The sequence below is a fragment of the Trichechus manatus genome, unplaced genomic scaffold (assembly GCF_000243295.1).
Source record: "Trichechus manatus latirostris isolate Lorelei unplaced genomic scaffold, TriManLat1.0 scaffold00056, whole genome shotgun sequence".
NCBI lineage: Eukaryota > Metazoa > Chordata > Mammalia > Sirenia > Trichechidae > Trichechus > Trichechus manatus.
The window spans coordinates 11,928,689-11,945,028 of NW_004443992.1; positions in this window are offsets into that span (position 1 = coordinate 11,928,689).

The window sequence follows — 16,340 nt, forward strand, 5'->3', positions numbered from 1 at the left end:
GTCCCATGGATATTTCAAGCCTAGCCTTTCCTTGCGAATCTGCTTGTGCCCCTTCTCCTGTATTTGGTTTCTCCACGTGTGGCACCATCATTCACTTGGTTGTCTAAACCAGAAACTTGGAACCCCTCCCTCCTTGATGACCTCTTATCCCTCATACTTCACCACATGTCCAGTTGGCCAGAAAGCTCCTTTGATTCTTCCAAGTGATATCTCTTGGATTTGCCTCCTTCTCTCCACCCCAAAGCCATGCCATGGACCTTTATTTCTTCTCATTTCTCCCGTGGGAAATTGTATCCAACCCTTAACTGGTCTCCCTGCCCCTACTAGCACCCATCTGCTCCAAACCATTCTCCAATGACCCTAGAACTACAAATCGATTATGTCAGCAGTATTTCTGGGAATATTTAAATGGTTTACCATCGCCTTTAGGTGAAAACCCAAACTTTGCTTACCTGTTCAGTCTCCTCACTATTACTCTATTCCCTTTAGAATCCTACGTGCAGTATGGTGTTCTTTTAGGCACTCCCCCCCCCCCCCGCCCCCACGGGCCGTCCTTGAGGATATGTCTTCAGCCTCCTGTTTGCTAGGAATCTCTTCTCTCCCTTTCCCCTTCAGTGTAGTTCAGGGGCCTTAGTCTTGTGTTCCCAGAACTCGCGTGCATGTGCTTTCGTTTTGCAAAGCACGTCTTAAATTGCACCGTTTATTAGTCAGGGTCTCCTAGCTTAATGGACAACCCCAAAATCACAGTGGCTTATCACAGCAAAGATTTCTCTTTCTGTGTGGGGGGTTGGGACTCTGATTCACACAACCTTCTGCCTGCTGTTCCCTTTGGCCTTAAGAGTTTTCTGCAAATCCTCTGCATCGTGCTGACAGATGAGCAGAGTGTGTGGAGGATGCCACAGGAGGTTAGGGGGCCTGGCCTGGAAGTGGTGAACATTGCTTCTGCCTACATTTCACTGGTGATAGTAGTCACGTGCCCTCTCAGTAAAGCAGGCTTTGGGAAAAGTAGTCCACTTGGATATAAGTGAACAGCTAGCCAGGTTCTGCCACATAATATGATCATTTTGTCTCTGCACTGAACTACGAACTATTCAAGAACAGGCAGTAAGTCTTATTTATTTTCCTATTCCTATTTTTAGCACACTACCTGATACACAGTATATATACAATAAACGCTTGTTAAATTATATGAAAACTTCACATCCTTTTCTTTAATAAAAATTGTGAATGACCTTGTATTCAACACAATGTTTGTATGTTTGGAATATTAATATGTAGTTCAACTTTTAAAAAAAATATAAATGAAGCTTTTCTCTTGATTATTGTCTTAGTTATCTAGTGCTGCTAAACAGAAGTACCACAAGTGGATGGCTTTAACAAACAAATTTATTTTCTCACAGTTTAGGAGGCTAGAAGTCTGAATTCAGGGCACCAGTTCCAGTGGAAGGCTTTCTCTCTCTTTGTCAGTTCTGGGGGAAGGTCCTTGTCTCCTTTTAACATCTGTGGGCCTGGTGACCCTTGGAGATCTCCATGTGTCTTGGCATCAGTGTTCCCCTGGGTCTAGCACAGGGACCCTGAGTCCAGAGGACACACTCTGCTCCTGGCTCTTCTTTTTTGGTGGTAGTCCTGTCCCTCTTTCTCTGCTTGCTTCTGTCTCCTTTTATCTCATGTAAGATAAAAGGTGATGCAGGCCACACCCCAGGGAAACTCCCCTTACATAGGATCAGGGCTGTGACCTGACTGAGGGTGTTGCATCACACCCTAGTCCCCTTACAACTGATTGGCTGATTACATCAGATCAAATCATGGGGGATGATAACATGATTATACAACTGCCAAACCACTGAGAATCATGGCCCAGCCATGTAGACACATATTTTTGGGAAACACAGTTCAGTCTGGGACAGTTATCTTCAAAGGCCTCATCATAATCCATGTTTGCTGTAGGCAGTAGTTGAGTGGTCCATTATATCAGCCATGTTGATTGTCTTAACAGCTTGAAATTCTGACAGTTTAACTCTCTTCTCGTATTTTTGAGACTGAGTGCTGTGTAGTTCTGGATTTTCAAAGAAGGACATTATGATGTTTTTGCTTCACAAAGATTTGTGCAGTGCTGTCTCTTTGAACAGTGTTTGATCTTTAGTATCCTTATTAACTGCATGTTGATTTAGAAAACAATTTTGGGTTGTCTTGATTTAGGTTATCTTGATTTTGATTATTTCTGAAAGGCACAGTGTCTATGTCTTAGGGGCTGCCACAGTTAAATAGCTGCCTCCTGTCACTGGGCTCAGCCATTCTTTTGATTGGCTGACTCTCACTGTTGGGATTGCAATGAGATGGAATTGCAAGGATACTAAGCGAGACGGGCCAGTTACAAAGGTTTCGCTCTCACTTTAGTCTGTATCAGATGCAGTGTGAAGCACCATCCAGATAAATGCACCCTGTACTGCTCCAGTCCTCTGCCTCAAGGTGAAATTATTAAACTCTCCAGGTGGTCTGGGCTCTGGTGGGAGTTACTTGGTGATATTAGACAGATGACAGAGAGATGTCTGCAGCCCTACTCTGAGCCACTATGAGCAAGACCCAAGAACCACACTGACAGAGGAAATGATCAGACTGTTTCATTGCGTCGTTCGGGACAGAAGTTAAGGGCTCTGGAAACTTCGGTCACAGATTTCTGATACGTTTTTAGGGAGATTTGGAAGTTTTCCTGCTATTTCTTTATATTTATGTGAATCCTAGTATGTATGATCTCTAAGTAAAGAGGGACTTTTGACAAGGGATTTATAGGTAATATCTGTGCTCCTCCCTCTCTGTAGAGAGGTGACCTGTTTCTGAGAATGGGTGCAGAGACAGTGGGATACCTAACTTAAGAATGATGGGAAATAACTATAGTCTCCTAATCCCATTTGCATCACACAAAGCAGTAATGATGTATATTTAGTGATGCCTTTGTCACTCTCCATGTCGGGGATACTTCCCTAGGGTTGTTTATAAGAGTTTAACAATCTGAAGTCATTTTATAAAAGATTAGAGAGCTACTTTAGGTCAAGCATTGTGCTTTGTGCTGGGGATATAGAGGTAAAATAAGACACAGTCCCTGCCCTCGACAAGCTTATAGACTAAAAGCGTAGAGAGAACAAAGTAAATAAGTAAAACAGTGTGATAGAGGGTTGTCCCATTGGTGGACAGAGGGAAAGATTGACTTTGCCTGGTGGAGGTGGGGGAGCCCGGCAGGTTTTAGTCAGTGGATTATACCTGGACAGGGTTTTGAAGGAAGAATGGACATTTGTCAGGGCAGTAAGGGTGAGGAAGGACATTGCAGTGAAAGAGGGAGACTTGTACAATGACATGAGTATGAAGCAGACTGCCAGTGACTGAAGGAAAGCGAGTGGGTTTCCTTATTTAAGGATGGAGGTAGTAGTGTGGAAGGGGCAGTAGTGGTTCATTGTTAGAATTCTTGCCTTCTATGTGGGAGACCTGGGTTCAACTCCCAGCCAATACATTTCAAGCTCAGCCACCGCCCGTCTTGTCAGTGGAGGCTTGCATGTTGCTGTGATGCTGAACAGGTTTCAGCAGAGCTTTCAGACTAAGATAAAGTAGGAAGAAAGGCCTGGTGATAATTCTGAAAAAAATCACCCAGTGAAAATCCCATTGTGCTTTGGGTCACCGTGAGTTGGGGGCTGACTGGACAGCAGATAGCAACAACAGTATTGTGCAGGTTCCTAAGGGTCATCATGGTCGTCATGGGAGAGAGTAGCAGGGAACGAAGCTGTAAGAAGGCAGGCTCAAATCCAAGAGGCCTTTTTTATAGCTTGCTAAAGACCTTGAGGCATCATCAGAACACTCTGGACAGGATGATGATAGTGTCTGATTTGCCTCTTTGGATAGATTACTCTGGAAAATGGAAATAAAAGGCACTGAAACTAGAGGTGAGACACTGGTTCAGGTTCCTGCTGTGGGAGTGAAGGCCAGAGGTATTGAAGCAGAAGAGGAAATGAGATCTGAAATTTAGGTAGCAAAGTAATCAGACTTGGAGATTGACTCAACAGATAAGGAGCCTGTGGGTGGGACTGGCTAAGGGGAAGCAGTCTGGGTTTACATATTCAACAAACATTTCAGTGAGTACAACTATGTTCTAGGCGCTGTGGCCTGGGGACACAGAGAAGAGTAAGACGGTCTGTGCCCTCAAGGAGCTTCAGAGATAGGAGTAGGAAAGATGGAAGATAAAAGGGCTGAAGAGGAGTGCTGAGGGCCTGTCTGAGATCATAAATCCTGTGGGTAGTGTATTTTTATGGTCTGAGATCATAAATCATGAGCGTGTACTTGATTTTTATGCAAATAACGCATGTGCTATATGTTTTTTGCCAACTGTGCAACCCCCTCGCGTATTATATTCCTAGGCGCACGATGCACACTATATGTGTGGGCAAGTTATTTGTGAAATACATAGCAATGATGCCAATCTGTTAGTGTTAGTTGCTTGGCATTGGGTTAAAGCCTTGATTCAAGACTGGGATTTGAGGGCAGAGGTGCAAAAAATGTGGTGTCCAAAAATAAAAGCAATGAGTTTAAGTTAATTAACAGACTATATTGGCGGCTTTCAGAGTTTTTTGAGAGAGATTCAGAGTGGCTGGAAATCCTGACCCAGGAGGCTGAGCAGTGTGTAGACTGCATCCATGGGCTCTTTTGCCCTCTGTCGTCTAGTTAGGGTCAGCCAACGGGGAGACTGTAGCAGGAGAACAGGGGGTGAACAACTCCCTTCCTGCCACTTCACTGTGGTTGGCTGCATCACTTTACTAAAGGTTATAGTTCCTGCTGGAGTCCCTGGGTGGTGCAAATGGTTAATGCCCTTGGCTGCTAACCAGAAAGTTGGAGCTTGGAGTTCATCCAGAGGCACCTCAGAAGAAAGGTCTGGCAATATACTTCCAAAAAATCAGCCATTGAATATCTTATAGAACACAGTTCTACATGAGGTCGGTTCACACTGATAAACACAATAAAAAATATGATTTTCCTTCATGACCCAGTACCCACAACGCACACAGAAACACACAACTGAAACAAATTTTCACCAAAGAGTCCTACACTTACTGTGAAAGAATCCCTCTGGTTTTTTATTCTATTCTGTTTTATTTTAAAAAGTTGGGACACACTAAATGGATTTCATGGCCCACTAATGGGTTGGGACGCATAGTTACAAAACCACTGGGACTACTCGGTGTTTAGGGGACAAGAGATGGGTAGTCAAGTCAGGTGACTCTAGAAATCCCCAGAGCTCTAGGATTATATTGTTATGAACTGACATAAAATGTGAGGTTGAATTTAAATTCCTAAAATCAAGTATGCGTTATAAGTGTTCAAAATGGTTTTTTCTATGGATTATAATGCAAAAAGACCTATATATATAATAGAGATAAGATTTGGATGTTGAGACCTGTGAATTGCCAACACATGAGCTAAAAGTGATCTTGGCCCTGAAGTCCATGTGGCTTGATAAAATCTTGGAGAAATTGAGTTTTACTTGTCATTTTGTATTTCTTTCATCATGACATAGTTATAGTATTGGTAACTTTAAATATTAGGTTCAGGATTACTTCCTTTTGTAGGAAAGAGTTGAGGAAACACAAGATGGATAAATAATCCTTGTCTCTGTATTTATAGGCACATTTACAAAGAGATTCGGTGGGCTTGAGTTTTGACAGCAGTGTTTGATCAGAGACATTTTCCCAGAACCTTAAGAAAAATAATCTATCTGTGGTTGAGAAATTTCTGGTAAAAAAAATTTTGTTTTCCTTTTTTTGTTGTTGCAACTAGATTTGCATTTCAGATCGTTCTCTCTTTGTTCCACTTTTGTCTGTGGGTGAGGAAGGGTCACTTGGAAATGTGATACCAGAGAGTGAGGCATCCCTCACTATATTGCTTTTTATTTTAATACATTTTTCCTGCTTTTACAATAAGAAGTATAGTATAGTATGTTGATTCCCTGTTGCTTTCCCTGTGATGCTACTTTCTTTAGACCTCAGATCTTTGCTTTGAAATGTTCCATGGATAACTTGCTTTCTGTTTTATTGAGAAACGACAGTCATATGATCTGAAGTCCTTTATCTACTATCTTTTCCACTTAAGCATTTTGCTGTCTATGCCTTTGTTGTTATCCACTTCTCTACGTGCCTGTTTTGAAACTCCTGTATGTCCTAAATTCCATCTCATCCTACTTCCTTTGTGGTCCACAGTCATCAAGTATTGATTAAAGCCCAGTGGCTTGTATGAATTGCATTTCTAGCAGTCTGTAGTTAAAATTAGCCATGGTGAAGGCAGGTGGGGTATTTTTGAAGCGCCTTTCATGTACCATACACAGCATAGTCCTTCAGGGCTTCGCAAAATAGTTGGAGAGACATGTATACATGTTGAAGAGAAAGCAACAACCAGGTGCCAGATGAGTTCCATAGACTTCCAGAGGAGAGGGAGCTCAGTGTAGACTGAAATGCCCAAATGTGCAAAATGGATAGAATTTAGATAAATGGGGGGGGGGGGTGACCTGTGGCAGAGATGAGGAAATAGAAGCATTACAGTAGTTCTCTAATTTATTGGTCTCAGCACCCCTTTGTGCTCTTACATTGTTGAGAACCCAAAAGAACTTTTATATATGGGTTATCTATCTGTCTTTACCATATAAGAAATTAAAACTGTGAAATAAAAATATATTTGATCTAAAATAACAATAAGCCCATTACATGTTAATATAACTTATTTTTATGAAAAATAACTATCTTCCAAAAAGAAAAATTAGTGAGAAGAGTTTGCAAACCTCTTTGATGCTTGGGTACAAGATAGCTGGATTCTAAAATCTGATTATTCATTCAATTTATTGCAGTAAGTTTTGGTTGGAATGTATGAAGAAAATCCTGCCTCACACAGATATGCAGTTAGAAAAGGGAGAATCATTTTAATAGCTTTTTTAGATAATTGGGAATATACCTTCTGGCAAATACTAAACATGTTTGACTGCTAACCAGAGAGTTGGAGTTTAGAGTCTACACAGGTGCTTTGGAAGAAAGATCAGGTGATCTGCTTCTGAAAAATCAGTCATTGAAAACCTATGGAGCACAATTTTACTCTGACACACATGGAGTTGCCATGAGTCGGCAACTGGTTTTTTTGATATCACATGAAAATTTAATAAGTGATGGTTTTCTAAAGGTTACTTGCAATACAGAATTTGAAACCATATCACTGAAATTTTCATACTCTGTTACATTACAATTCATTGGTCTGTGTTGCCCTTTGACTAGATCTTCCGCCCATCTATGATTTTGAGACATTGTGCATTGGTCATTTGTAAAACTTTGATTCACTGAGTTATGTCAATCTTCCAAATGTTGGTACAGTTTTTTATACATTATAAAAAACAATACACATACATTTAATATCATCATCAATTTCATCAGGAAGGTCTAAATATTGGGAAGCTATCAAGCTCTCAGTGGTAAATACAAGTTTTCCAAAGTTTTATTTTTTGCTTTATCATTGGCAACAAATACTACATTTTTTCCCTTGAAATGCTCAGGCTTGCACCATTCATTTTAAAGAAGTTAATCTCCCAAAAGCTTAAGTATAACTCATTGTACTTTGTCAGTTGTTGTTTCAAGTGAAAATGGCGCTCCATGCGAAAAGCAGCTAGTTCAGCTTGCGCCTCAAACCATCCATCACATAAGTGCTTTTCCTTGAGATGACCATTGCACTTCAGAATGCAGCAGAAGTGCTTATGTGTACTTTCCATTTCTTCACACATAAACTCAAAAAGATGTGAAATCAAGGGTCAAGAGTTAATAAAATAATTTTTACTGCTTTATCAAGGACATTCTTTAGTGAAAGTGATACTTTTTTAACTGCAAATAAATAGCAGTGAAGAATACAAAGATTAATGGTACAATTTAGTGCCACTGCCTTGATTCAGGATAAGGCACCAGCAGTTTCACCCACCATTGCTTTTGTACAGCAGTGCAGGTTGACAGTTAAGTTGTTCCAGGATAAACCATGAAAATTTCAAAAAGTTATTTAATATGTTGACTATTTTAGTACCAGTATTTGTTGTCAAAGGACTGGTGATTTGCTTCCATTGAGATAATAGCTAAGAAAACTGTATGGAACAGTTTTACTCTGTAGCACGTGGGGTCGCCATGAGTTGGAATTGACTTGAGAGCAATGGGTTTTTGGTTTGGTTATTGTCAGCCATTTACATTAAAACAATTTTTTTTTTTTCAAAGTAGCAGCACCAATTTGTCATCATATACAAAAGAAACAGCAAGTTCAGGCACATCTGTAGGTTCATCCATTTGTTAGGCAAAAGTACAGTTCTGCAGATGGGATATTAACTCCGTCTTCATGTTTACAGCTAAATCTTCAATTTGAAGAATTGGAAAGGTGCACTGCCATGCTTTTTTACTGACTTATCACCCAGCAGGCGTTCAGTAAAGTCAGCTCTACAAGGGTTATCAGTGTCTCAGTTATTGTGAGTGCTTCTCCAGGTAATGCAACACAATAGCTTACCCCATAAGGTGCTTCAGTGGCTTTTTCAATTTTCTGGTTTCAAAAGCTAAAAATGTCTGACTTTTAAGTGCTCACCATATTTGCGTTTAAAAATATTCAATTCCTTTTCCTTTAAACTCTTCATGATTGGTTTCAAAATGATACACAAGTTAACTATTTGAAAGTATTCTATTGTATAAGACATGATAAGATAAATTAGTGATATCTATGAAGTCAGGGTACAGATAACTTTCATCATATTTTTGTGTATTTACAGTTTTGTCCCATTTTTTGGAATAGATTCCTCCTTTTCATGCATTGGAGACCTCTTATGTGTCAGTTTTATTTCTTTAAGTGTCTTCAGATACAGCTAATACAGCTTGGGTTGAGAAAACAAATTTTCTAGTCTTCTTTTTTAAGCCATTGATCCATCATTAAATATAAAAAAAGTTACAACTTTTAGAATGAAGTATTAAATTGTAAATTATAGTTTTGATAACATTCAGAAATTCAGAAAAGATATACTATTGCAAAAATAGGCAAAAAAGTTTACTTGTATTTCTGTGAAGGAGCCCAAGTAGCGCAATGGTTAAGCACTCGGCTGCTAGCCAAAAGATTGGTGGTTCGAACCTACCCAACAACTTTGTGAGTGAAAGACCTGGTTATCTTCTCACGTAAAGATTACAGCCTAGGAAACCTTATGGGGTGATTCTCCTTTGTCACGTGGGGTCGCTATGATTTGAAATCTACTTGAGTGTACCTAACAACAACAACAACAACATTTCTATGAGAAAACTTTAATATTTCAAAATATTGACTAATTGGACATTAATTAGGTGAGACAGTCTAACAGGTATAATCAAAGATAGCACCAAAACCAAACCAAACCCATTGCTGTCAAGTCGATTCCAACTCATAGCTACCCTGTAGGACAGAGTAGAACTGCTCCATAGGGTTTCCAGGGCTGTAATCTTATGGAAGCAGACTGCCTGATCTTTCTCTTGCCCCAGGTTTGAACCGCTGACCTTTCGGTTAGTAGCCCAGCTGCTTAACCACTGTGCCACCAAGGCTCCCTAAAGATGGCTAGTAAGGGCAAAATAAAAGTGCAGAGAACAGAGTTAATTTATGAAAGTGCACCTTTTCCTACCCTAAACTTACTATCTTAGAAAATTTTAGAATACACGAAAATACATAAATAGGCATTCCATTAGTCATCTGAGTGATGACGTCATCACACAGCACGTAGCCTCTGGAAAACACAGTAAACTCACTAGTGAAAGAACAAGTGAAAAGGACAAATAACCTTTTGGAATTGCTTGGGAAAAAGTTTAACCTTGCAGACGTCCTGAATAGGTTTCGGAACCCCCAGGATTTCATAGACCACACTTTGAGAACTGCTTGCTGAAGTGTAGTATTGGAAATACGTTCACTGCTAGTCCAGGAACTGTTTCCTTAGGTAGATAAATAGCTGTTTTTCTTGGTCTACAAATCTGTCTACTAAGAACTTCAAAAATGTTTTCACAGTCTACATCAAAGTTTTTATTTTTTTTTAAAAAAGAAATAACAAACAGATCAATTGCCATGGAATTAAATTGGGGGAAGGAGGAAGGTTTTGTCTTTGACTGGGAACCTACTTAGAATCTGGCAACAGAAGGTAGGAATAAATTGTACTTTTCTGGCAAGAAAAATATTTTAGGACTGTTCTTAATCTTATTTAATATTTTATAAAGATCATCTAAGGAGGGTGTACATGTCTGTCTTCAAGTTAACAGATTTCTCTTGAAGAGAAATTCTAAAACAGAGCAATTCTAAAGCTTATTTAAAACATTTAAAATTTATTGTTAGAACACCAACTGGCACTTGAGACAAGCTACCATTAGCATAAATGAGCCCTGGTGGCTCAGTGGTTAAGCGCTTGGCTGCTAACTGAAAGATCAGCAATTCGAACCCTCTAGTCGCTCCTTGGACCCCCTAGTTGCTCTTTGGACCCCCTAGTCGCTCCTCGGGAGAAAGATGTGGCAGTCTGCTTCCATAAAGATTAAAGGCTTGGAAACGCTTTGGGGCAGTTGGAATCGACTCCATGGCAACTGTTTTGTTTTTTTTTTTGTTTTTTTTACTGTTAGTATGCTGAGACTAAGAAAACAGCACAACAGTTTCGATTTGATCAGATAATTACAAGAAATGATTGAAATTTGATTAATAAAATTAAAACAAAATGTAGACATTATTTTATGTTTTATGACCCTAATATATCACTATTTAAAATGACATACCAAAAATATCAACATTTAAATGAGAGTAGTTTATTTTTTTTTCAGCCATGTACTAAACATGGGGAGTAGTGGTGCTGAATTGGAGCCTTTGCTGGGGATGGGGGGTGGAGTAGACTAGCCTCCCGTGTTTGCTTTCAGTGTACTTAGAATGCAAATTGACATTTCACATAAGTACATTAGAGCAAAGGGAAGAACAGCCACTGCATAGTTTACATATTTAGGCACTCTTGAAAAGAGTTGCTCTAAATATCACTAATTGTCTCCATATGAATAGCTCGTATCTTTCATTTCTTAAGAAACCAAAAGTTGTGATCATTCATTTCTGTAGTATGACATCTTTTTGCTTTGATGCAGATACTGTTTAAAAATCATAATGCCTTTCTTTAAACTCTGATTCATGGAGAGTGGATTTGTATGTTATAAATGTTTAAATAATACTGTGTGTAAAAGCCAGTATGTGTGTTGAAATTATAAGACAAGATGTACAATATATACCAGTAATCATCAAATAGACAATAGACTCAGTGTGACTGTTTGTTGGGGAATATGAACTGTGTATCATTGTACAAATTGAACCTCCTGTATTGACACAATGTTAAGATTTGTGATTGCCTATATAGGAGCAGAGCGGGGTGATCTTGTGTGGTGCTGTCTGGCCTTTTGGGCTATAGCCATTTTGTTTACGGAAGTCGTTGCATAATAAGACAAGGTGTTTAGTGTATGTCTTTGTAACTAAAAATTATTTAAGAAGAAATTTTAGCTTTTTTTCCCCTTTGGCTTTAACATCATGAGGGGTACAATTTTGAACACTGCTTTAAATTGTTGTATGCAGTGATGAAGAAAACCAATTGAGGGAGTGGTGAGAACACTATAAGAAAATATGGTCAAAAAGTGGGAAGATGATGGTTAATGTGGGAAAGCCTCTGATCACATTGGACCACTTGCTGCTGCAGCCTCAAAGATTACAATGTTAGGCATCATCAAGATTGTGCAAAAATAAAATGTCTTCTTGCATGCTTGTTATGCCGTCCCATGCTTGGGCCTGGAATATTGAGTTGAGATTTTTTAAGTGTATGGTAATGTTTATAATGGGGTTAGAGAAGACTCAGTAGTGGTTCTGATGACCATTGAGCTAGGTGCTTGTCTGATGTTCAGTGCTAATGGAGTAAAATTATTGGGGCTTCTGTTCTGGGAAGCAAAAATCTGAGAGTGGATGGGATTTTGTAGATGAATTCAGTAGAGTCACAAAGTGTGTGTAGTGAGGCAGATGAACTCTCATTCCAGTGTGAGAAGAAGCTTTTTTTTTTTTTTTTTTTGACATTTTATTGTGGTTTAGGTGAAGGTTTATAGAACAAATTAGTTTCCCATTCAATAATTTATATACCAATTGTTCTGTGACACTGGTTGCAGTCCCCACAATGTCAGCACTCTCTCCATTACTGTCCTGAGTTCCCTGTTTCCATTTGTCCTTTTTCCTGCCCCTTCCTGCCTTCTCGTCTTTGCTTTTGGGCAGATGTTGCCCTTTTGGTTTCATATAGATGATTGTTCTAAGAAGCCCTTTCCTCACGGGTGTTATTGTTTATTTTGTAGGCCTGTCTGTTATTTGGGTGAGAGGTAATCTCTGGGAGTGGCTTCAGTTCCAAGTTAAAAGGGTGTCTAAGTGCCATACTTTTGGGCATTCCTCCAGTCTCTATTGGACCAGTAAGTCTTATCTTTTTTTATGAATTTGAGTTTTGTTCTACGTTTTTTTCTCACTCCAACTGCGACTTTCTATTGTGATCCTGGTCAGAGCAGTCAGTAGTGGTAGTCTGGCACCGTCTAGTACTTCTGGTCTCAGACTAGTGAAGGCTGTGGTTCTTGTGGTCCATTAGTACTTTGGACGAAGTGCTTCTTTCAGTCTTTGGTTTTCTTCAACTCTCCTTTGCTCTGGATGGAGAGAGACTAATAGTTGTATCTTAGATGGCTGCTCACAAGCTTTTAAGACTCTAGACGCTACTCACCAAAGTAGGATATAGAACATTTTCTTTATTAACTAGGTTATGCCAATTGAGCTAGATAAGGAGAAGCTTTTTGTACTCCAAGTGATAAGCTTTGCCTCCAAAGAGTGATAAACTTAAGGAATTCATTACTCTCAAGAAATGGTATAGGTGGGGTATATAAAGAATTTGGCTTTGTTCTTGAAGGAGAAAGCTTTAAGTGCCTCCCATATGGGGCTGCACCTCACCTTTAGGGTTGATGTTAGGAAGACAGATCCCTTGTCTTGTGCCTCCTTCTCTGATTAGCCTGGTAATAAACAGTAGGTAGAATGAAACTTGACGATTTCTGTGCCATTCTGATTATGATCAGATTCATCTAACTGGAGTGGGGGGCTCACATATGGGACAGGGAGTTGAGAACATAGTGGTTTGGTAACACACTATTGAGAGTCTTGATTGTTTGCATAGAAGCTTAACTCCAAAGGCAAGGGGAGGCAGTGATAATGGCATGTTAAAAACAGTCCTTTAGTCGATTGACCAGGGTACAGTGTACAAGATGAACTGGAAGTAGGAGACACCAAAGATCAAACAGATAGCTGTTATAACTGAGATGTGTAAATCCTGCTGATATTAACTCTTATTTATGTATACTTTCTTTCTACTACTCCAGGCAGTATTTAGAGTAGAGAGTCTACTAACTTAGACTGACCAGCAAAGAGGTCAAATAGATCCATGTGGGGTTTTGGGACTTGGTGTCTAGGGGTTGGGTTTATAGCGCGAGCTCTTCTGTGAATATGAACTAGCTCTGAAACCTTGGGCAAGGCCCTTGAAGTCTTAAGACCTCAGGCATGAAGTAGCTTATCTCCAAGACTCCTCCCCAACCATAAAAATGCTTTTTAGTGTCTGATTTATTACTTTTAAATACATATTTCTATGTACTACTAAATACTGCCAAGGAGTAGTCTTTCAGGGGCCTATTACGATGAATTATGATAAATAGATGACTCATTTACAATTAAGTGTGTACTTGCATACAATTTCTGAGCTCTAAGTCTCTCAAAATAGTTTTTTACCCCTTAAGTAGGGTTAAGTCCTTGAAATTTTGTTTGCATCTTTAATTTACTTAGAAATGTTTTTCTTTCAGATATGCGTATCTCATCTCTGATTGTAACCTGCTTGAAGGAAAAGATGCTTTATTCTTTTTTTTGTGTGTGGTGTGTGTGCTTGTTTGTTTTATTCCACGTAATGCCTTAATATGTAGTGCTATGCATACAGAAAACAATAATATATATGTAAATGATAGCTGCAGAATACACTTTAGTTCAGATCAAATCGTTATGAACTCTGACATATGGTAACATGAATTAATAAAGCCTGTGCCCACGATGGAGCTCTGGTGGCACAGTGGTTAAGAGCTCGGCTGCTAACCAAAAGGTCGGCAGTTCAAATCCACGAGCTGCTCCTTGGAAACCCTATGGGGCAATTCTACTCCGTCCTATAAGGTTACTATGAATGAAAGAGCCGTGGTGGCACAATGGTTAAGTGATATGGCTATTAACCAAAAGGGTGGCAGTTTGAATCCACCAACGACTCCTTGGAAACCCTGTGGGGCAGTTCTACTATGTCCTGTAGGATCGCTATGGGTCAGAATTGATCCGATATCATTGGGTTTTTTGGTTTTTATGCCCATGATATTTCATTACTGTCCTGAATTAAATAACATATTTATTATTGTTATTGCTGTGGCTACTTGTAGATGTGACTGAAAAGTTCAATCTGGGACTATTGTGTATTGCTGTAGAAAAAAAATGGTAAGAGTTGACTCTTAAGCTTATTTCATTCTCTACACTGAAAGGAAATATCAGTTTCATAGATCAGTCTTCAGGTAACCTTATGGATGTAGAACAGCGCCCTACAGTTGGGGAGGGAGAAACAAAAACTAAGTCAAGAGTTCAGAAGCTGTAGTGGTTGGTGTTTACATAAAGGACAAAGCACTTGGCCAGTTTTCTGGCCAGAAGGAAAAGAGCACTTTTTTTTGGACTCAAGATGATTTTTGAAATGAAAGTTTTTTAAGATATAGGTGGCTGGTTTTCTGTAGGAGCCAGAGACAAGATAGGATAAAAAGAGAAACTTAAAGGAGGATGAAGAAAAGGGCACATGCAGTAGTGATGAGGCAGAGAGCGTAGCAGATACTGTGAAAGAGAAGGTGGGGGAAGAAAGAACAAAGCTCTGAGACTCCTCATTGTGGGAGGAAGCAGCACTCTACACTCATCAGTAACTCCCCCGAGGTTCCGTATGTTTTAACCCAGAACATTAATTGATGTTCATAATGATAAATCTGACATGTGGTTAAAGAGAATGAAGATGTTTGACCTATGTTTTAAGGTGTTCTGTCAGAAACCAGTTAAAACAAAGATACTTGATTTCTTTATCGGAAGTATTTCTATAAAGCACAATAAGTGTCTATATTTTTCTTGACAATACCTTGCTTGTTTGGCCTCTGAGGAATTGACCTAAATAGGTGGATGATGCAGACAACTGTTTTAACTGTGTAAATAAAAATCACAAAGTCAATTATTGACTCATATCGGCAGTATTCATAGGCTGCAAACGTGTGCCAGGAACTTTGTCAGCCAGTGGAAATGTAATAAAGATATTATATGGTTTCTACCTTGCAGTGCAATTAATTACTTTTGTGTGTGGCCTTTCTAGCCATGGTCTTGTACCTCCCACCCATGTGATTGTGTGATAGGGTAATTGTGGCCTACCAAAGGGATTGGTCAGTTTTGCCTTAAGAGAGCCAATTCCAGAGCAGAAAGGAGGAGCCCACCACAACGAAAGGAGAGATCAGCAACAGAGACCTGGCAGCAGGAGACAGCATGGTGTGCTTCCTGGCCCATGGAGAGACAATGCTGAGTGCCTTTGGGCAGAGACTGAGGGCCAGGGAGAGGCTATTCTGATGGAAGAACTGTATCCTGAATGTTCTCGAGCCTGAACTGTAACTGTTACTTCCCTAATAAACCTCAAAATTGTTGAGTATGGTCTTTGAGTTCTGTATGGCCATTGCAATGAATTACTGAACCTAGCAGAGAAGTAGAGAGTGCTGTGTGAGGGACGGTTGGTGTCAGAATTAGTAAAGATGGCAGAGAGAGGAGGCCTGTCTGACCTTCACCTCATCGGAGTCAGCCTTGCGCTGTTGATCTTGGTTTTCATTCCCTCTTGTGGGGTTGGGGAGGTAAGACACCACCCCCAGGCCATTTTTACATACCCTCTTTGTTGGTAGAGGGTTAATGAAAGAGAGGGAGACCCTCCACAAGATGGATTTACACAGTGGCTGCAACAATCGTGAGGATGGTGCAGGACCAGCAGTGTTTCATTCTCTTGTACAACTTGACGGCACCTAACAACAACAACCCCTTTTGCAGATAATTATAATTCTGTGTGATGGTGCACACCACCAGTGAAACATCATGTCTCCGAGGTGGTCCTTGGGAATGACTTCTCTGTTTAGGGAGTTGGGATTTCAGAAGATCACATAGAAGAGATGAAACTTCAGACT